This window comes from Argopecten irradians, chromosome 14, assembly GCF_041381155.1.
Source record: "Argopecten irradians isolate NY chromosome 14, Ai_NY, whole genome shotgun sequence".
Lineage (NCBI taxonomy): Eukaryota > Metazoa > Mollusca > Bivalvia > Pectinida > Pectinidae > Argopecten > Argopecten irradians.
Window position 1 is genome coordinate 10,533,705 of NC_091147.1, and position 23,651 is coordinate 10,557,355.

Consider the following 23,651-nt stretch of genomic DNA (forward strand, 5'->3'; position numbering starts at 1 on the left):
AGGTGGTGTCAAGGAAGACGTTAGGAAGAAAAGAATATATAAAGCCCCAAAGGTCGCCTTTTATGATCATGTAATGGGCAAAAAGGTAGAATTAAAACGCTATAGACACCGAAACCAGCGAAATGTAAAATATTGTCTTAAACAAAACCACACAAAATACCAATCTACATGTAATAACTAATGAATCAAAGCAATTTTATCATACAATAACCTATTTAAAAATTATGTTAATTAACTTATTAATTAAACATTAATTACAAGAGTTAACTTTATTATATTAAGAATTCTGTTCAATGACATTATGACAAATATGTACACAAAATTTTATCGAAGAGCATAAAGAATTGATGATTTTATAGCAAGAATATCAAATTAGGATTGAAATATATCAATGTTGCATTTTGTCAACCATCTTGTCCGCCATCTTGAATATTTCAATTTCCCCAATGATGCCACGGTGGCATCATCCAGTTTCTGATGGAGGACATGTTAAAGAACATTTCTGTGCAAAAACATTTTATGCGAACTATTTTTTTTAGGTTGGGTGGAAAATCACCATTTGGCACCTGGACTAAAGAGCATAACAGTCTTTTGAGGTTTTTAGGTTGTCGTTTGCTATTATTGATTGTGTTGTTTTCAAATATCTGTTTCATCTTATCATCCGTTCTCATATAGTTTTTCATACGTTTGATAATTGGAAACATATCAAAATTGTTTGGATTAACTGTGGATACAAACGGAATCAATGTCCTTTTTCCGCTCCACACTATAAGTATGTACTTGACCAGTTAAGGGCCCTCTATTTCGAGCCTTCCTAAAACCATTTATTATGATTTCTTCAGGATAATTACATGATTTTAAAAATCAAGAAAGGTCATTCAATCTTCTGTTTAGTACATTGCTGTCGCTAACGATGGTAACCAACCTAGAAGCTAAATTTAAAGGTATATTTACCTTTATATGCTTTGGATGAATTGAGTAAAAAGATAATTATGAGAATCGGCAGGTTTTGAATAAATATCAGTTGAAATATGGCCATCTTCTTGACCAAAACATCCAAAAATGGAAATGAATCATGACTACATTCAATAGTAAAATCTATGTCCCTGTGTAAAGAATTAAGTTCTTTAGGGAAATTCTCTATGCTTATTTTCCGGAGGCCATATTATAAAACAATCATCCAAAAATCTCCAGAAGTTTAGTTTTAGAAAATCGCAATAATCTGTGCCTTCACTGTTTTTTTTAGTTTTCCATACAACTTTTCTTTGAGATAGCCCAGAACCAGAGTTCCATATGTTGGTGGACATTTGGTTCCCATAGCAGTTCCTTTGATCTGTTGATAAAATTTACCATTAAAGTAAAATACATTTTGTTTAGCATAATGTTTAATGATTCCAGAATGAAGTATTCATCAAATCGAGAATCAATCTTTTCTGGACATTTCCTGAGCCAAAACTTTATGGCTTCCTTTCCTAAGTCAACGGGAATATTTGTATAAAGGTTGAGGACATTAAATGGTACCAGTTTTGAACCTGGTTCAGTATTAGTAGGTAAATGAGATAAAAAATCAAAATCTTCTTTTATGAAACTTTTGACTGAAGAACAAAGGGGTTTAAGTATAAGGTCCAAAAAATGGTTAAGCCTTTGAGTATCACCTTCAGAACCACCAACAATCGGACGAAATTTCAAATCATTCGAATTCCCTATGCCAATAAATTCATAATTCTGCTCTCTGATAGCATTCGATATTTCAACACTTTTGTAAATTTTGGGGAGACTATAAAAATAGCATGTTTAACTGTCAAACTTTGTCAAGTTATCTTTCTCTGTATCTGATAATCCAACTGATCGATTATTAACAAGGTCTGATATCATGTCATTAGTGTCCATATCAGCGTGTTCTGTAGTTTCAGAATAGAACTCATTGTTTAATAACATCTCTGATACTTTGTTACAATAAAAATCGCTATTCATAATCACAACTGTTCCGCCTTTATCTGCCTCCTTGATAACAATAGACTTATCATCAGCTAAAGATTTCAAATATTTTGTCTGCTTATAAGAAAAATTGCTTTTAGCTTTACGAGGCACCAAAGGTTGTTTTTTTAAATGCTTCCATACTTTCTTCTAAGTGATGATTTTCACTCTTAGGTGGGTTCCAATTAGACTTATTACGTACCAAATAATCGTCATCCTCACATTGTTTTCATCATTTGAAAAGAATTTCTCACTTAATCTTAATCTACGACAAAATTGATAAACTTCATGTTTAAGCTCTGAAGCATTTGGTTTAGCTATAGGACAAAATTTTAAGCACTTACTTAATACTTCTTATTCTACCGAATTCAACTTTCTATTTGATAGATTTATAACTTTTGGTAAATTGTTTTTTGTTATTCATGGCTTACTGAATGCAATAATACGACCGCAGGAATCGGTAAAGGAGTCACCCGTTCGAATAAACATTTATATGCACAAGAATCGATAATGTAATAACAATTTGCGTGTAGCAAGTTTACGTTTGAAACGAGTTAATAAATGCGATTTTAGATTTAGACGATTTCCTACTCCCAACTGAAAAGATACCAAGGTCTCATACCGCTCATCAAAATTGATACATACCGATGCCATACGCAAATATTTCACAATCGAGGTATTACCAAATAGGGAATCAGTCTCTTTTACTTCGTTTATTTTAATCCTATGGCAATGGTGTAATTTGCTTCTCGTGGATTATCGACTATAGACCGGCAAGAGCATTACAGTGAAATTCGTTCAAGCGTCCGGAATTGCCTTTCGGATCTAGTTGTTACACATTCACAAACTTACGCAATTTCAATTAATAATACCGCAACAATTTGGTACAGAAAATCGTAAAATAAAAGCAGAATTACATGCATGTATATAATCATGATCTACATGTACTCATAGCCATAATCACAGCTAGGTTAAAGTGAGTAGAAATTTGGTATCTTAGCTTTACAATACTAAATGTATCGTATTTGAAATCACAGGAGCCAGAGAGTCGTTACAAATGTACTTTATACATGTACATATATGCATGTATATATATGCATTCCAAACGTTAAATTATGCTTTCTTGAAATTCCGGATGAAACATCTTCATTAGGCCAGATTTTTTTTTATTTAGGGTTACCCGACCGACCCTATTTTTGTACCTAAAAGGATACTCCTATTAATAGCTTAACTCGATGCCAATCTGAGCTGTTACATGTAATACTTCTTACTTTGTCAAATCATAGTCAAGAGTGAAAGACACTAATGTTTAATCATTTTATTAATAAATAGGGTCCACATGTGTTTAGTAAACAGCTCGCTATTGCACCTGAACTTGACAAAAAATATTTATATAAAAAGAATCCCTACCTATCGGCCGTATGTTTTTGACAATGTAACCCTAAACAGATATATTTTGGTCTTATACATGTATAAAATGTATACAGCTGCAACCGTGTATGTTCAAGGGAACGTTTTACGAAGCTGTCAAGATATAGTGTTGTTATCTTTGATGATCATATACGGTACGATTGACTTAAAAACATGTTTGAAACCTTTATATCTAGAAATGTATGCTAACAAATATTTGGTACAAAGATGTGACCAAGTCAAATCGGTAGATCCCTTTGAAGTCAACATTGTTTACGCTACACCACATGGAGTCTAACCAATCGAGGCAATTTTCCAGAGTTTTCATTGGCTGTCGTTACAGAATGTTACAACATTTGAGGGAGGAGTCTAATCCGGACGCTTGAACGCAGTTCACTGTACACAAGAAAGTATTTCATTATGTGTATGAGTCCTCAAACATTGGTACAAAATACCATGTGATATTGTGAAGCAATGCGAACGAAATAATATGTATTCACTGTTATCTGGACGATAATATACGTGATTTAATAAGTACTTTTCAGCTGACATTGTTTTCTGGAAGGATACACGTGTGGAGGGAATATCGAGAAGTTTGGGAAATGGTACTAAGCTACCGGAGATATATCAAGGTGTTCCTAGCTGCTTCTATATCTACTTACTTGGAGAATGGCTGTGGTGTATATCAGGCTTGTAAGTTAAAGTTACTTCTTAAACCGAGGGAATCGATAGTACGGAATCGAGGGAAGTAAAGCCTAAATATGAAACCTATCAGGAATTATTGCTTTCCAAATGATGAGATAACTATACTTCAATAGATAAATATTCAGGTATTAACTATAAGATTCCTTCTCTTATACTTGAACGTTTTCATTTTGCAATCACACTGCATGGTAATGATCTGCCATTTTAAATAAGTTTGAAGACTGCAAGTCCCATGTCCATACATGAAAATTGCGTAATAGAGTGAGAATCGCACTTTTACATATAACTTATGAAATATATAATTATCAAATGTGAAGCTGGTATGAACGTATATGATACTGTTTTTATCAGTCGCTACACTGTCTTCTACCTCTGAGATTCTGAAATTTTCTATTGTGACGACATTTTTAGTATGGAGCAAATATAATCAGACAATATTCTGCCAAGTTGACAGTGCTAAACTAAGCTGTTCCTAAATATCTCCTTTGGTCAGTAAACCTCATGTTATCCTCACAAATCAGTCGAAGTAAGCATTTATTGATATTTTCCCGTCCCAAACACAAATTGTACTTTTCTTCTGAGGTATTTCAGAGAATCCGTACAAATCTGCAGCTGATTTTTTGAAATGTTTTATTTTCTGAAATGTGTTTGTATTTTGCCTTTTGCTTATGGATGGTTACTTTTCAGTGGTGTAATTCGATTGGAACAAAATGGAAAATGTGGTGGTTATTTCGGACCTTTTCATGCGCCAAGTCAACGATCTAACAGCTACATCTTTAACGGAGGCTCTGATTTAGAACCCACATGTAAGTGCAGGGCTTATTCAATAGCACATTTTGTATTGTATTATTTATCGTTTAATTTGTAGAAATAATTTTTGTGTATGTAATAAAATTAATTTATTTATGATCGTGAAATATTTCAAAACTTTAGCAAATACATGTTCCATATAAACATAAGCAGGCGACACTATAAACCCCTTAAAAGCAGATAATTCTATGCGCGTATAATGCTATGTATGATATTGATGTAACGGTCGGGCGACCGAGTATGCTTACTGCTGCTATGTGCTGCCATTACTGTGGTACGGTCCGTTACCATGTTATATCTTGGACCCAAACACTGTTATACCTGATATACCTGATCCTCGGTCTGTTTAAGCTGTAAGCTTCTTGACCACCTTGACACTTTCTTCATCAATGCGTTCAGGGTTGCGCATGCGCAATGGTTAAAATCACTAATGTCTTTACTATGGTTAAAATGTTCCAATTGACTCTTTGTAGTAGTGTATGTACAAATAAAAAACACGTCTTGCAAGTTCACATTTCCACTTATAAATCTAATTGTTTCTGCTGAACTTCATTTAAAAAAGTCACCTTTCTGTATCAACAGCAGTTAGGGTTGAATTTAATTGCCATTCCTCTCCAGTGAATGTTAAGCCTTGACTTGAAGATGTTCAGTGATGGTGCATTTGAAACTTCATTTGGTAAGCTATTCCAGTCTTTGATAACTCGGACACCAAATGAGTTTTTTTTTGCAGTTCAACCTAGAGTGTTGCTGCCTAATTTTGGAGTTGTTTCCCCTTGTCCTGTTGTTTTCCACAAAATCAAATATATCCTTCCCTGAATTATCAATATCTTTGAGAATACTATATACTTGAATGACGTCGTACCTTTTTCGTCTGTATTGTAGTGACGGAAGTCCCAGATAATGTAGACGTTCTGGGTAAGAATAATCCTTAATTGATCTTACAATTTTTGTTGCCCGCCGTTGCACATTTTCTATTGCTCTTTCATCTTTTTTGTACATAGGGTTCCACACAGACACAGCATACTCCAAATGGGGCCGAATGATGGATTTAACATTTCCTTATCCATATACATGAATGATCTCTTCAGTAATCCGACTAATCTATTTGCCTTTTTCACACTCTCTGCCACGTGTAAACTGAATTTTAGTTCACTGTCAAACAATACTCCCAAATCTTTCTCCTGGTTGCTTTGTACACATGCTTCATATTATGATGACCGAAATGGACCGACTTACATTTCCCAGCATTAAATTATAATTGCCAATTTCTTGACCAGTCGGATAGATTATCCAAATCCTTCTGGAGTTTTTGAATATCTGATTCACTGTTGCACACATCGTATATCTTCGTATCGTCGGCAAACATCTTGGTGTTAGTTTCTATGCTGTTTGGTAGGTCGTACATCAGGAACAAAACTGGTCCTAAGACACTGCCCTGAGGGACACCTATTGTCACTTTCGACCAACCAAGAAGTATCTCCATTTACCTTTACTTGTTGTTTTCTATCCTTTAAGAAATCTGTTATCCAGTTATGCACATTTCCAAAGATGCCAAAAGTTTTTAATTTTCTTAGAAGTCTTTGGTGAGGCACTGTGTCAAAGGCCTTCTGATAGTCCAAGTATAACATATCAACTGTATTACCGTTATCTAATTTCTTGGTTATATCATCCAAAACTTGAAGCAGCTGTAATGTTGTAGTTCGACCTTTCCGGAATCCATACTGGTAGTTATTTAGTAGGTGGTGACGTTCCAAATGGTCCATTCCACTGTCCCTTATGATTGATTCCATTTATTTACAACAAATACAGGTGAGGCCAACTGGTCTTACCGATCTTGCTTCATATTAAACTTTTGGATGGATTCCGTCGAGTCCAGGTGTTTTTGACGTATCAAGTTGGTTTAACTTTTTAAGCACTCTTCGGTTATTTGTATATTGAAATGTAGAAGTTCTGTACGTTTTGTTGTATGTTCTGTAGTGGTGTGTATATGTAGGATTCAAACACGGGTTGGTAGCTTCTGGTGTTTATTCGTGGAGTCCTTAAGAGCGACTCTGTTACCTTTCGAAATATTGGTTTATATAGAGATACATGGACATTCAACATCAATCAGTTTTATAATAAATGTCAGAGTACATATCCTATTTAAGTAATCTGACCACTTCTTGTCACGAATAAGCTTGGTCATGATAGCTACAAGGCAAAACTACCTGATCTGTTGAATAACCGACTATAACCATCTGGTCACTGCAACCTGATGTCTAAGGCTATATGTGTAACTATAATAGACTAAGTGTATTCATTGAATTATACATAAAGTTAATTTTCTAAATATTTAACATTTCCATATAATGGCACATTATGACTCAGCTCTATACCATCATTCCGTTCCTGAATTGAAGGGATGTCTTGTAGATTTTCTCTTGTAAACACCTTGATGAAACAGTTGTAAAGTAATTCAGCCTTTTCAGCATCTTTTGTTATTGATTGACCATCTTCAGACTCTAAAGTTGATAAGCCTGATTTTGTTTTTGTCTTCTTTTTGATGTATATCCAGAAGGTTTTTGGGTTCAATTTTATTTCACTGGATAGTTTCTGTTCGTATCCTCTAACTGCTTGTCGTTGAATTTTAGTTGCTTCGTTCCGTGCTTTTCTGTAGCTTTCCAGGTTTTGATCTGTTTTGTTTCCTCTGTATCTATACCATTCTTTCTTTTTTCTCTTTACCTCTTTAATTACAGTTGAGTTCATCCATGGATTTCTTGGTCTCCCAGGTTTAATTGTGTATACTGGTATACATATCTCCATACACTTTATAATGTTGTCAGCAAAATAAACCCATGATTCCTGTATATTCATTCTGCTCATTTCTTCCCAGTCAACTTTCTCAAGTTCTTGAGTCAACTTGACATAATCGCCGCGGTAGAAGCTAAATATTTTGTCAGAGGGATTTGATTCTTGCTCCATTGTTGTATTTAGATTGAATGTTATAATAGAGTGGTCACTTTTTCCTAGAGGTGCTCCAATTGAAATTTCATCAATCATTGATTCTTTTTGTGTTAAAACCAAATCTAAAGTTGATGGTGTGTTTCCATGCCTAAATCTGGTACATTCTGCAATATGTTGATGCAGAAAATTGTCCTGAACACAATCTAAAAGTTTCTGTTATAATGAATCCGTGTTCTCAGATGTTGTCTCAGTTAGCCAATTGATTTCCTTGTAGTTAGTCTCCCATCAGTAACAACTTTAATGGTTTTTTTACATGCCTCGTTTATTACGAGTAATAGTTCTCTGGAATTTTCATTTGTACATGTTGGACTCCTATAGACACATCCAATTAGTAGATTTTCTGCTTTGCTTGTTCGTAGATTACACCATACCATTTCCTTGAAGTCAAGATTCATTAATTCCTCCTCCATTTATCCGTGTAGATTGGTCTTGATATATATTATAACTCCTCGACCCTCTGAGAGACTATTTGAAACATGTCGTAACCTGGAATGCTGAATTCACTACTGTCCAAGTTTCCTGGATTGTTTTTTGGTAGAATTTCTGTTAACGCCACAATATCCGGTGTATCGATACTAATAATTGATTGAAGTTCTGACCTTTTGTTTAGCAAGCTGTCCATGTAAAATATCTTTAAAACTTTGGAATGATTAAAACTGGCTTCCTAGCATTCATCCATTACCATATCTCGCTGACCCGCTGCTGTAAGCCTAGGTGTAATCGTTGCCCTGTTAACATTATGTTCTGATAAATTCCCTGATTCGTGTTGTAGTACGCTGAGAAAGTGCTGTCATGATTACATTCTAAGTCTTCTGAAACCAGCTCTGTGGTAGAGCAATCTCTACTCAACAGATGCGGGGTTTCCAGACTTGTTCTATCAGTTCTATGTTTAGCGCTCTCTTCTATTCTGCTCCATATCTTGGTGTACTTTTCCTATCCTGTGACAGTGCGTTGTTTTTATCTGTTGGTTTGGCTTCTTTGTACGATCGTTAGCTATAGGCGAATCTTGTTTAGTTGTCAATCTGGCCACTACTTTGTTTCCTTTAATCATAACGTTCTCTCCATTTGCTTTCCTCCTGTTTAATTCATCCCTTAATTTCCGATTGTCCTCTCTTTGCTGTGGAGTGTAAACCCTGGTGACTATTACGTCCTTTAAGTCCTTGTTTTTTATGTCGTTGATGTTGATGCTTTTCTCGAAGAGTTTTCTCCTTTCTGATTTAGTCTCAAATATAATTTTGGTTGGTCTGTTTTTCCCTTCAATTCTTTTTCCAATTCTGATGATATGCTTTAATCTCAAATCACCCAATTCAAGGCCTTCAGTTAATTTGTTCATCTCTTCCACATCATGATCTTTTCGTCTAGCCACATTTTCCGTGGTAGATTCCTTTAGGTTGAATAGCATTGTATTTAACTCTCTACTTTTCTGTTGATCCGACTCTTTTATCTTGTTGGTTACTTCAATAAGTCTTTCATCAGCGTTTTCTTTGATTTGTCTAAGGCTATTTTCCATTCCTGCAAATCTGGGGATGTTCTCTTTACACACTTTACAAATCCACATCAGTTCATCCGGACGATTAGTTTCCAACATTTCATATAGTTTCTTGGAGATTTTTTAACACTTCAAATAATACCATAAGTCACAAACCTCGCATTGAATAGGCCATATCATCGTTTGTAATGATTGTGTCACATTTTGGGCAGTATATTTTCTCCTCGCTTTCTCTTCTTTTTTACACTATTTCGACCTGCCATTGCTAAACTTGAACTAGCTATATAGGTGTTACTTGAATAGTTGGTATTGTACTTCCGGTTACTATAATAATTTGTATGCTGGTATAGATATATCTGACAGTTCACAGATCCAGAGCACTTTACACTTCTTAGGATATGTGGTGGAGCAATCTCCACTCAACACGACCTAAGAGAGTACAGTCTATTGTCTCTCGTAGCACTCCTTTAGCCACAGTACCAGCCCTATTCTCCTTGCCCAATACTTGCTAAGCAAAGGATTTGGATGTATACCGTCCAGCAACTGATTGTAAATTATTCTTTTACGACGATCTCTATTCTTCTCCATATCCACACTAAATTTTGGAACTGTGATGCCGTTTATTCCTTTATTCTTTCGATCAGAGTATCTTGTTTGTCCTTTTAGTACGATGGATTACTATGTTCTTTTGTTCCATTCTATAATGGAGCAGAATGGGCATTCCAAGTAAGCCACTTTCAATTTATCTCCATACCTGGATTTCAGATCGGTCAGTCTCTCAAATTGCCTAACTATATCTTCTGGTAGTGTCCCACTTAGTTCTATGAATTTACCTCTTTTTTGAGTTAGATCACATGTTCCAGTCCAGAGAACCACCAAAATATGTCCACACTCCCTAGTATCTGCCTCCGCATTTTCCACTATGTGATTTACCGCCACTGCTGTCGTCCTTCCTGCACGGCATTGCCACTTTATGCCGTTCTTAAGTGTTATATCTATACAGTGCCTTTCAAGTCTAACTGCTTAACTGTCGCCCACTAGGATTAATTTCCTGGTTCTGGATCCAATAGTTGGATTCCCAAGCGTATTCTTCTCTAGATATTTGCTTAATCTTTAACTGTTCATTGATACAGTTCAGTTTGACGTCATATACCCTTTTTATGTAGAACGTCGAGTTGAGTTCTGTTCACCGCCATATTGTTTTATCATCATCACACAAACATTGTAACGATACAATCAATAAAATGTCTATGAAATAATCTACATAAATGCTAAAGCTCCAGTTTACATACTGTTGTTATTTGATAGCTGTAACCACCATTTCACAAGCTAGTAGATCACCATGTTTATTCTCAATGCTGAAGTCTTCTGCTTATCCTTTTTGCTATTTGTACTCGTACAATTCCACAAATCAATAAAAATTTCAATCAATGTTCAATATAAGTCTATTATACACACACTGACTACTATATCATATCAAATTATTACCACAAACCATTTAGAATCATCAAATTTTCTCGAATATACCGAGAGCGTTGAAAAGTCCGCCATCTTCACTCGCGCATGCGCAACCCTCAATCACACAAACTAAATGGTGCCGGCAATATATACAAATAAATGGCTAGTCTACTTGACTACTGATCACACACCTTGTTTCATTGACCAAGCCACACGTCGCCCTGTGTTAATGAACACTTGGTATCGAACTGACACCCCTTTACCCTATACTCGTCAGTACGTCGGTAAAGTATACCCCATAGTGATAGCAACAGTGGAACCCCAGCTTACTCAGCTGGGTCAAAACTTATTCAGAATTTCAATAATTAAATACTTATTTATTTCAATAGTGATCAACCTCTTATTAATATATCAATATATCTTCCCTACACATAACTGTAAAATTATAAACTATTTTCAATATTCCAGACCTTCCCATTAATTAGTCATTAATTAATTAAAGAATCATTATAAGCTTCCAGAAATCAAGGGAAATAACTCAAATCAAAATATCTTACAATCATTCACTTCATTGTTTTTATTAAATTATTCGCCTGGTATCAAGTGATAAAGCCCGTGTAATATTTCCACACTTATCACTTGTGTAGTATAAACTGCAGTGCTTTTTTCATTGGCTGGAAATTCATTGTGACGTCATGACTTGATGTCATCCAACAATGACGTCAGCTTCGAAGACATCGTGATAAAATGGCGACATCCGCTGAAAATATGACGTTAAGATTCTTCGATTGGTTGTTGTAACTATCACTACTGTGGCCATAAAAATTCCATGAAATGAAAGTCTTGAAAATCGTGTGAAGTACCCATGAAAATAAGTCGTGAAAAGCAACCTTAGTCACCACCCTGATTTCTTGTTGATCTTGATTTTTTTTCATTATTTTCAGTGTTGTGAAAAAAGTTCATGGCAGTGAAATTGGAGGAAATATTCAAGGCAATGAAATTACTGGAATTCATGACTATGAAAATGAAGTGCACACACCTTTTTCATTGCCATTATGTTTTCTGTGATGTTTTTCTTTCATTAGCATAAAAGCACAACAATAATTATCACAATTATGAAAATTCACTTAAAAGTGACCGTAGTCATGGCAATGATTGTTTTTCTTTTTTTCAAGGCCATAAACTCAATTTTTCATAGTCATGATTTTTTTTTTTTGATGACCCATTTTACATTGCCTTGATTTTTGCTATGATAATAAATTGGTTTTGAAACATCATGGCAATGAAAGAAGCCAATATCTATGAAAGAGCTGTTCGTGAATACTTTATGGTATTATTGATATGTGGAAATGATCTGTTTCGTGAGATGCAAACAATTAAATTCTACAGCTACCTCAATCACGATTACTTTTCCATCACGACTAGTTGTTGGGTCCCAGTACACATATTATATGACTGCAATATCATATTAGTTTGTCAAAATTTAATGTATTAAATCAAAAAATATTTGAGAACAATTCAACAACCTCTGCCTGCCAAGATTTGTTCATAATTTGTTGAAAAATAAAAATGAGGTTTTTAATTTTCTTATAAGAGTTAGTCTATTTTTACTTCCGAGTCAATGCATGCCGTTCGAACTTCACTAGTCATTAACAATTTTGTAGTCTTCGAAAGCATACTGCAATTTTAAGAAAAATTCTTTCTCATCATCTATATCATACATGTCAGTAAATGTGTCATGATAATATAATGCTGATGACATGACTTTGAAACGCACGTCAGGGTTTTAATGAATATCTTTTTTGTTCAATTTTAACATTGGTAATGTTAACCTTTCCAATAACTGAAGCTCTGTTCATGTCACACTGGTATACATGTACAACAGCTAAAATCTTAATAAAACAATAAGCTGAATCTAAAGTAGAAATGGGTCGTGTAATAAAACTCTAAAACAGTTTGAAAGTTTTCTCGACAGTATTTAATAAATTTAATTTACTCTTTAAAGAATATAGATAAATATTAGTAATTGCATTATATCTGGTAAGTTTTTTTATTTTGTAACTAATTTTGTCAATTTTAAAGTTAAAAAAAATTCATAAGAAAAATATCCGAGAGAATCCGAATAACCAAATTAGCCCTGATCACATGACATAAATATCAGTAGCATTCTATTGATGCAATAACCATTCGGGACATTCGAACTGAACAAGAAGTATTCACCTTCAGAGTGATTTAAACATATTACCCCATCAGCAAGACTTCATTATATGCTTATTTTATAAAATGTCGAAAGGTAAACTTACCGGATAGTTTTCCATCCGACGTGACGTAGCTAACCAGTGATCGAAGCCCTTGACCTTTGAAGTATGTATGGAAGATGAGCTGCTTCCATGGCTAATTTTACCAATAAGTTTTTGACAAGTGATACATGACTATCTAGAGTATCAGCGTGCATTCCATTGTATAAATTTCCACCTTACAACTCAAAAACAGAACATATGATATCCGCTTCACTTTTCAACTGTTTCACTGTTCTGTTTTGAGATGATATGGAGCCATGATCAAAATTAACCAATTCAAATGTTCTTTATCGTTGCTGTCATGTTCAATTTGCACTTACTTTGTATAAATGTTTCCGCCTTCTTTTGTGTTGCAGAATCTTTGCACTTTCTTTGTGTAGATGTTTCTACTGTCTTTGGTGTTGCAGAATCTTTGCACTCACTTTTTGTAGATGTTTCCGCTTCTTTTGTGTTGCAGATTCTTTGCATTTAATTGCATCTTTGTGTAAATGTTTTCGATTTCAATTTTTTTCATGTTTCTAAGCGTCTGTTATCCATGCATTTTTTTTTCTTAATTAATGTTTTGTTCAGAGTGTTTTGATTAGAAGTTGTCACAGGTTATTCGACGTCCTCTTCAGATAAATTTTCGGTCAGAACTACTTCTGAAAAAAAATACTTCTTTCTTAAAACTATTCCTTTGCCAATAACTTTCAGTAAGTCTTTTAATAAGATATTTACTTCTTCAGCTGGTTCTGAAGTTTCAGAATGTGTTGGATTAGAAACTGTACATGTTTTACAAGATTGCTTTATTTTTAGTACGCTTTTTCCTGAAGCTATATCTCTTAAATACTTTCTGCGATTGTCCTGAGACTTCCCAAGAGGAGTCCATACCTGGTCCAAAAACAAGGTGCATCCAATGCAGGAGCACCACGAACAATGCATTTGAAGAAAGAATATCTTTGATTTTCACTTATTTCGCTAGGACATGGAGCTCTTTTCCAAAGCAATGCATTTTACAAAGTCTTTTAAAAAGCTACTGAAATATATTTGTGCGTCGGTGAGGTTGGTTGACCCTCTCCTTTTTGGTCTCTTCAATAGCAATTGTTCTGCCGTGTAACTTTGAGATGTAGAGACTGCTGGCTGATTAATTTCATTATCAGTATTCTGAATCTCTGCGTTACTGCTGGTAGTGCTGGAATTCAATTCTTCCCTCTGGTTAAGTTCAGAATATGCACTGTGTCTGTAACCTTGAGCTCGTCTGTACTTCCTTAATAGAAATCTATATCTATGAGTTACGAATTCTGCAACATCATCATCACTAATCTGGGCAATATCAGCTGTCGTAAACTGATTTTCTGCAAAAACAAAATTAAACAATGTCTAGTACTAGTGAAGAACTGAAGAAAAGTCCATTAAAGTAGGGAGGTGAATAAATAAATAACACTGGTTTTGAAATTCATACATGATGTGTATAAGTATGTGCTGCAATACACCATTAATTATATTACACACATATATAGATTGATATATTCGTTAAATATTATGATATCTTTAATACATGAACTTCAAAACGCCTGAACAACCTGATAACTATCTGAAAGATGATAAATATCTGTTTCAAATAAAATAATAATCATTTGATAAAAATACAAATTCTTTGCAAAATTTTAAATATGAAATATCCACATACTTTTTAGAAAATGGTTTATAGAAGATCAAATAAATATTTACTCATCAAGTTAATCAAAATAAATAAAATATCCGGATAGTCTCAAAAATAATAAGTCACACAACTTAAATTCTCAAATACATTCATTAAATTAGACAAAATATTCCACAGTGGATGCACTTGGCCTATCTATATTTTCACTGTAAATATTAATTTAGAGATTTTTCAAAAAAAATTACATAGAATTTCGAGAAATTATTGTCGATTATTTATAATCAATTTTCAATGTAAACTTTTAGGACTATACAAGTCTACATCACATCTGTTATGATTTTCTCCATTAACAAGAAAATCCGGCACGTCTGCATATAGGTGAAAACGAGAAAACGAGCAAGCATGATTTAAATCAAATAATATTGATTTCTGAAACAACCACCGGCCTATGCTGCAATCTTCCCTTTTTCGATGTGTCTCTGCTGCGTAGCTGACGCCACAGATAAACTACGATGCGTCCCGAGAAGAGAGCCTTTATATAGCCAGCCAACGAGATTGCAGCATGCATATTTTATCCGGATCGGCCACCGTGAATATTGATTAGCTGCCGTTTAAGGTGTTTGTCATAATGTGGCTTATACCGTCTTAATGACGGCACTTTGTACAGATGTGTAGGATGATTTCGAAAGGAAAATTATCGCTCTTTCCAACGGTAGTAACCGTTTTTATGACGATGTGCTAGAAATGTGTTTTTATAGCCGCTAAAGGTAGACGGGTTAGACATTTTGAGTCTGTCAGCTTTCCACCCTTCTCGTATATAGTACCATGTAGAGTGTGATTTTTATCGTTTTTTTTTATCTAGAGCTCTTAAATGCTAAAAATGGTGGGTCCATGATTATATAATCTGTAACTAATTCTCAGATCCCTGTGGATTTGACAATCTGTGAAACATTTCTTTACAGTATCAGACAGGAGCAAATTACACCATAATTTACTTTTCATTTAAGTCTGAATATGTATGAATAATAACATGGTATCAATCAGAAGTAATCATTGTACCATTTATATTTTTACATAGGTCAGAGTGTGTATTTAAACATATATGGTGTAAAGCCGAATGAAGGACGGGTGTCGATCTCTAATGGTATAGACTGGCATCCTCTCTGTGCTGCCGGATGGGACGATGCTGATGCTGCAGTGGCGTGTCGGATGTTAGGATACTCAGGGTTTGTAAAATTTTTTTTTTTCTCTGGCGGTCTCTATTGACAGGTGTGACTGTATATTGTAGAGATTATTATTGAATAATTTAAAAACAAAATAATCTTTAGTAAAAGTAGAATCCTTCCATAACATGCTTAATTTGATTAAATATCACAGTTAATAGAATAAGCGAAATTTTGTTCCCGTAACAGCGTTTCATATATGATAGTTCATTGTTAATCCATATCAATCAACTTTGTTCACAGCGAAGGCGCGAAGGCAACCTTTACTATAAGTGTATCTGCATATTCCAATTGGCCATTTCACTTTGACTGTTATGGTGATGAAATCGAATTATCACAATGCAATATCAGTTATTCCTCTACACTAGACTGTCACCGGGCTGAACTACGATGCTCAGGACACAAAGGTATTGTAGGAGCTAGCCTTACTATATAAGATCAATGACTAGTATAATATGGTCGTGCGTTATGCACACTATTTCGCAAATTATATAGTCTCACCACACATTATACATAAATATTATATATGCTCTGATTTTCCACAATTCTCATAGGCTATACTTCACTGTCTCATAAAGGGCGATACTTGAGTCTGAGTTTAACACACATTATTCATATTGTGATGTCACAATTTCCCAAGGTTGAGTTTTTAGAGAAGATAGAGTCCAACCATTCTTCATGTATGGCTTTAATATATAGCATGAACCGTCTTTGAAACAATTACAATATCATTACACAAATCAATCACCTTTCTTTAGGTTCCAGATACCGACATGGTGGAATATCACATAATGACCTCGAACTACGTCCTCGGTCATGATTTAATTCTACCAGGCCGGTACAACACAATATAGACCTCAGCAAAGATGCATTTCATTATTGCTAAATATCTATTCCTATCACTCATAACAGGTGCTGATATTGGGAAGTATTCCTAATATTGAAAGTAACTAACATGTATATGTTTTTATAACAGAGTTTTTCAAACGGAGATTACAAAATAAAATCAGAAAACAAATGGTAGTGATAAGACGTCATAAAATTACGTCATAATCTCTGTTTTAATTAACATTTTGAAGAGTCGTCTAGAAACCGTGCGTGCGCTAAAAAAACCAGTTTTTTTTATTTTATATACATATATAGTCAAATATGTTTATAAAGACCACTAAAATGACAGAGGAAAATTGTCTTTATAGCCAGGTGGTCTTTATACACAAGTTGAATTGTATTGCAACTGGTCCATAAGGTAGGTTCATTCTTTTGAAAATCTCGCCAATTCGTATGACGCTAAACCGGAAGTTGCCGAGGTTGTTGTTTTGAATTCTAGAATGGTTTCCGATACGCTACGACATTCCACTTTTTGTCCTATTTATTATTATTTATATTGATATTCGACAATTATTTATTCCTATTTTTTCAAAAGGTTAAAATTGTCTACATGTAATATTGAATAAAATAATTCAAAAATAAATCAAATTAAAGCAATGAAGTGAATATAAGATGTTATCTCTAAGGTTTTTCCGGTCTCTGTTGTAAATGGGAATATATTTTCAAACCGGAAGTAACAATATGTGCATAAATAATGAGAAAAAATCGGTCCGGACTAAAATACTAGAAATCTAAAAAAAAAACACCTACGGATTTCCTTAAAACACAAAATTTGGAAAAAAATCATAAAAATAAAGAGACATAAACCATATATGATATGACAAACACATATGAACTTATGTAGCTGTTTTTTTTTTTTTTTAAATAGTCAAATATGACCCATCTAAGCCCTGGATGAAATGGAGGTAGGGTTGTGAGTTACAAACGTTAATCTTACAAAATTGTAAATATTTAGTCAAGGACCCCATGTATTTATATTATATTTGAAAAATGTATTACCTTGGGCATTTCTTATACAAATATCGTGAAATTGACATGAGTTTTCATTTCCTTTTCTGTCTATTCATTGATTTTTTTGGGGGGCGAAAATATGGCAAAACATGGTAATTACGTACAGAAACGATCCTCGGAAATAACGAAAATAGTTTGCATTTGTAAAAATACAATAATTTTGTATATTGTTCTATCGTTAGAAATTAAGGACAAAATATCAACAGGATTGAGACTACATTAACTCTAATATTACAGAAAACATATTTGTTATGATTTGTTTCTTTTTTCGGCAAGCAAATTTGTATGGGTGGTATCTTTCAAGCTCAAATATCTCAAAAACTAGTTCGAGAACACACATTTTTCTATAGAGATCTGAAATCTGCGTGGAAAATGCAAGAAAATTAGACCTGTTAGAAAAAATGACAACATATCTATACAGCGACAAAATAATGTTTCTTTATGTTTCTTATAAGATAAAATAAAAAATGAGGTCAAATATTTAAGATATACACTAACTCTATTATTCATTTCGTAACAATTTGACAATAAGTAATATCGATATCTGCATTATCAAATTATTCTTACTTAGAATCAAGATCGGAATGAGAAAAGAGAGATAGAAAGGTTAAATAAACGTGTTAAACAGAACATTTAAAATTATCAGTCATTTAGACGTATCTCTTTAACCGAAAATCTCAGCACTAAAGATTTCATGTAAAAAAAGAAAACTTATAATTAGCCGAAAAATAATGTGTACATGAAAATCTTTGCAAAATAATTATTTACGTTGATTTCCTTTCAGTTGTCCAAGATTTCTTTCTAAAACGAGGCACGATAGAATGGTCAAATACATTCTCCATTACAAATCCATTGACGATGTCTGGCTACATCAACACGGCCAATCCATGTAATGATATTTATGGGTTATACGGCAGTGACGTCGACGTTGCATACGATTATGTTACTCAACAATTTATTAAAGTTCAATCAGGATCGTTGTGGGGCTGCCGATGGACTGATGGGAAAACAGAAATTCGACAAAACGGTAGGTATAAATTACATTGATTTTGCACCATATATATAGTTGATTATGGTACCCCACGCTATTTCTATTTATATTGAAGTAAAGAATAAGAACAATAAACACATTTTCACTCACGTTGTTTCATCAAATTACATAAATGGTGTTGCAGTGACTGAGTTGCTTTATTCCGCTGTGGACTCAGAAGATAGACTTTTGTTCGGTTACATGGGGAATTAGATAGTGTCATTAGAACTAGACAATGTTTTCTCGGAGTTTGTAATTGTTGTTAACAGAACAAGCGTCGGGAAGAAAATGATTCTTGATACAGAGAGGAAGTAAGTACGCTGTTGCAACATATTTTTCTCGTTTAAACCTCAACAAAATATGAAATTTAAAACTATCATGAAAGACTAAAAAATCTAAATGGGTTTTTTCTAAAGCTTTTTCAGAGTCAATTTTTATGTACAAAAGTGGCATACGGAACTCTTGACAATTAAAGTGAATATGTTAATTTTCCGTCGTAAACGGTATAGGCAGTATGCCGTTGTTGATCATTTACTATGTTTATATGTTGTTCCAGTGAGCTATACTGGTGGGAATCGGACACTCGCATTTTGAAGAGAATTTGCTATCCAGGATGTCTCAAAGCGGTTGATGTTTTAAGCACATCAAGCACTTTTCGAATGTTCACATTTGGTGGTACGTATATCGATTATTTAACTATATTGTAAATACACTATCTTTGCTTTATAGAAGTCATGTGCCTAACGAACACACACACACACACACACACACACACACACACACACACACACACACACACACACACACACAACATTTTGCTTTTGGTGCATGCGCAATCAGTACTTAATCCCATTTAGGGAACAGTGCCATGGACTTGTTTCGGGACGCAGTTAATTATAATATTTTTTTCTTGAAGTAAATTTAGAAGCTCAAATTTTTTGATGGTGGTAATGGTGTAAAGTAAAGTAACTTTTTAACTGAAGAAAAATACTTAGACTTTGAATGGTAAATTGGTACACAAAATAAGTGACATTAATAGAAAATAAAAATCAAATGATCTTGTATCGAAATCAACATAAGTTCATGCATGAAAGCGCAAAAGAGGCAAATACAGATAAATCATAGAAATTGGTTGTCGCTAATTGACCCAAGCACTTAAAGGGACATTAATCAATTTCTTGATTAATTCTAACTGACCTTTTGCAAAATTTAATGTCTTTTTCTCCAGGTGAATACATTTTCGCCATAGATTCCAACCAGCGGGGAATTATTAGGATAAATAGAAATTCCTCTGTTCAGGACACGCTATACGAGGCCTATGGCACATTGACTGACTGCTTAAATATTTATGCAAATGAGGAATGGATATACTGTACCAGTTATAAATCATTGTAAGTAATATAGCCAACCCACTTTACGTGTCATACTGCATTATATTTATATCAATATCTTATGTTTTGTTAGCGTTTCAGGTCATTGGGCTATTTCAGGTAAGCTAAAATGTATGATTTGACATCATGTGTTTGCTGAAAAAAAGTTTTCCAACATAATTTGTCTGATTCCTTTCCACATCCTGCGATATTTCAACCTGCACGACTCATTATAATAGTAGGTTATACTAACTGCAAGTTATGGTCATGATTACATTTTGTGTCTATGTTTCGATTTGTTGCTAACTTCACCTTAATAAAAAATGTAAATCAAACAGAACTTCCATCGTAGGAAGTTCCCGTCTGGTTTACATCCAGACTATGGTCCATTTCTTTATATATTCTCTAAACCATTAGACTATTCAGAGACAAATACGTAACCTGTATATTGAATAACAAAATTGCTAGGTTTCTGGGCACATATATAAAATCTAGATTTCTTGTCCTCTGACCTATCTGGGCATGTTCAACGGTGTTTGTTAACGTTACTGGTAAATATTCTAGAACGTAAAAAAATAGCAGAGCAACTACATCTTATTGCAATATTTACAATATTCTATTTTGCAATTAGTCAGTGGCTATAGTTATAAATACGCTGGCAGGAATCGTCAGAATCTTGCAAACGTGAGTTGCAAACCCGCTCGATTCAGTTCGGGGTTCGATCATAGCTAGTAACGACGTATGCTGGGTTTGTTGTCACCACGAAAGTTCAGCAGTTTTCGCATGTTTTTCCGCCCAGCGTAGAAAACAATATTGCAGTATCAACAGATGCAATAAGTAAACGAAGGAAACTACATGAGTGTACAGACAAAGCATTGTCTTACCATTTTGTAATTGTTATTTATCTTATTCGTTATATTAGAGGAGCAATTCGTTTGAAGGCAGATGGAACCGGAGGTAGTTTCCATGGTCCGCTAGAATACAGTTGGACAGCTTACCGATCATTCGTCATATTTTACCATAGGTCTCGTTCACCAGGTGAGCATTGGAATGGTTTGGTTTCTCTAGATCAAAGGTTTATAAATACTTTTATATGTATGGATTGAAATATATTTAAAGACCAACTACCTTTTCCGAAACTAACTTTAAATTTTCCTAACAATAATAACAATATATATCGATGGCATTAGATGAGATTACAATTCCAAACAAAAGTAAGATTTGCTGCATAAATTATATCATCGTGAAGACTCCTTTACACTTTTTGTCGTATAGCGTGGTGAACAAACGCAACTAGTCAACTAACACCATGACCAGCGTTATATTATTCAGAAGGTGATGATACGTGTAGTAATAACAGTAAGCTAATAACTTTTGCAGCTACATTGTATATGACATTACCAATCTTTCTTTTTAAATAAAGCAGTTTCGGAAAGGTAGTGGGCCTTTACATAAGCAATATCGAATAAAATACCAATTCAATGCAAATAATTACTTATCATTATAACATAAACGCTCGAAAATTATTTATGATGATGTTTGGTAATTTTTTCATCGATTACAATGTAATTTGCCATTTCAATAAACATTTAATGTGAGGTTATGCTAAAAATTCATCGTATAATATGTGTTGTTGAATTTAATAAAATTTCAATTTAATGTTTAAGTTTGATGCATTTTAAAATTTAAGTTCCTTTCAGCGTAAAAAAATATATCAAATATATGTCCTAATGCCCCTTGTCCTCTTTCCCCTAATTGACGTTTGCTTCTCATCGCTTTTAAGTCATCTATTGAAAAGAAATGTTTTCAGAATAATGATACAGTATGCATGTAGTTTGAATAAAATATGTATGTGTTTGTTGTCGAAATAACCTACATACGAGATGTGGACCGTGAACAGGTGGTCGGCGTTTTTTCACATAATTCAGTAGATAAAAATTCAACGGCAGTTGGTCTTGTAGTCAATGTTTCACTAACGAGTAAATACTGTATATTCAGCACAAAAGTAAAAGAACAAGTCTTTAGTAAAACATCAAACGTGAGCACAGCGCAACCAGATCAGTGCGGGGAAGATATGTAATCAAATGGTATCGCACATGCGAAATAAGTTAAACCATATCAGTTATATTTTGTATACACATCGAGCTACTGTCACAGAACAAATAAGTATTGTGCAAGCACTTAATTGAGCAGGACTTGCAGTGTGTGTTCATCGAGTGAAAGAGGGTATTATCATTCACTCTACGTGCCCACAATGACATCGTGTACATAATATTGTAACTTTCAGCCAACGCTGATGCCATGTATTGTCTGTTTTAACTTTATAACAGTATCGATATTGGCCGAACGACTATTTTGAAAGAAATTGTTTTCCTGTAATAAATAAAAGGAAAACTTCTACTAGTATGGTGCAACAAACCGCAATGTAGTAAAACGTTAATCGCATCATGTTCTCACCTGAAAACGAGGCCATTCTATCACCAAAGACGTGTAAGGTAACACCTGAGAGTATAGTTAACAAAGACTGTAAACTAGTGCAGATTTCTTCCGTTGAACACACGATGCGAGCACTGTTCAATTAAGTGCGAGCAAAATACTGATTTATTCTGTGGCAGTAGCTAAATGTGTAAATGTCATTTTGCATCTCTTCACATAATCATCATATTATTGGGAGGTAATATCCAAGTTTGCTTAATAACTTTGAAGTAGTGTACCGGTGTAACGTTAGTCATGATATTCCGGACTCATTAAAAGGTAAGTACACAGGTAAAAATTATACACAGCATTTTAAAGAATCATAATTCACGATTTCAATGTGTAAGGAATTTGTTTTTGTATAAGATTTCTTTTATCATGTGTACTGGAAAGTGTCTTGATGGCTTCAGAAATACATTGTATACCTTGTGGATATAGATATACGGTAAGTGATTGATATCGAACGACAGCATTAGATATTTTACTTAAATCACCATCATCGTACCATATACATTTTGAATATTATGTTGATAAACAATACACGGTTTTAATTTCAATGTTGGAATTATTAAATGTATTTTTGAAGTGAAATAATGTAAAGATAAAGTTGATGTTTAGAGGTACTGTAATCATAACAATGCTTTATATAGATTTAATTCATTATGTATCAATCTTAAATAAATAGTAGGGATTGAGGAATAAATTAATTACCAAAATAAAATGTTAATTTTTTATAACTGTTGACTTCTGCAGGTAACTAAAATGCCAGAGAAATCAGTATACTGACCATCAAATACTTGGAATTATGGACGTGCATTAAGGCCATAACAACTCTAGGTAAAAAGATCCTTATCAATGGT

General features: G+C 33.9%; 1 protein-coding gene across 2 annotated transcripts in view; it reads left to right on the top strand.

Moving 5' to 3' along the window:
- The first annotated feature begins 2,992 nt into the window (after window positions 1–2,992).
- LOC138307244 (transcription factor IIIB 50 kDa subunit-like) overlaps window positions 2,993–23,651 on the top strand; it is a 28,936-nt gene continuing 8,277 nt past the window's right edge. The window contains exons 1-9 of one of the 2 annotated variants that reach the window (XR_011205952.1): window positions 2,993–4,080; window positions 4,780–4,898; window positions 15,873–16,020; window positions 16,261–16,424; window positions 18,701–18,943; window positions 19,092–19,257; window positions 19,503–19,621; window positions 20,175–20,337; window positions 21,239–21,354. The gene's annotated coding sequence lies outside the window, so the exon portion shown is untranslated. Of the gene's footprint in view, window positions 4,081–4,779; window positions 4,899–15,872; window positions 16,021–16,260; window positions 16,425–18,700; window positions 18,944–19,091; window positions 19,258–19,502; window positions 19,622–20,174; window positions 20,338–21,238; window positions 21,355–21,718; window positions 23,629–23,651 lie in introns of those variants that run through there. The other variant, XM_069247888.1, reaches the window with a different exon arrangement.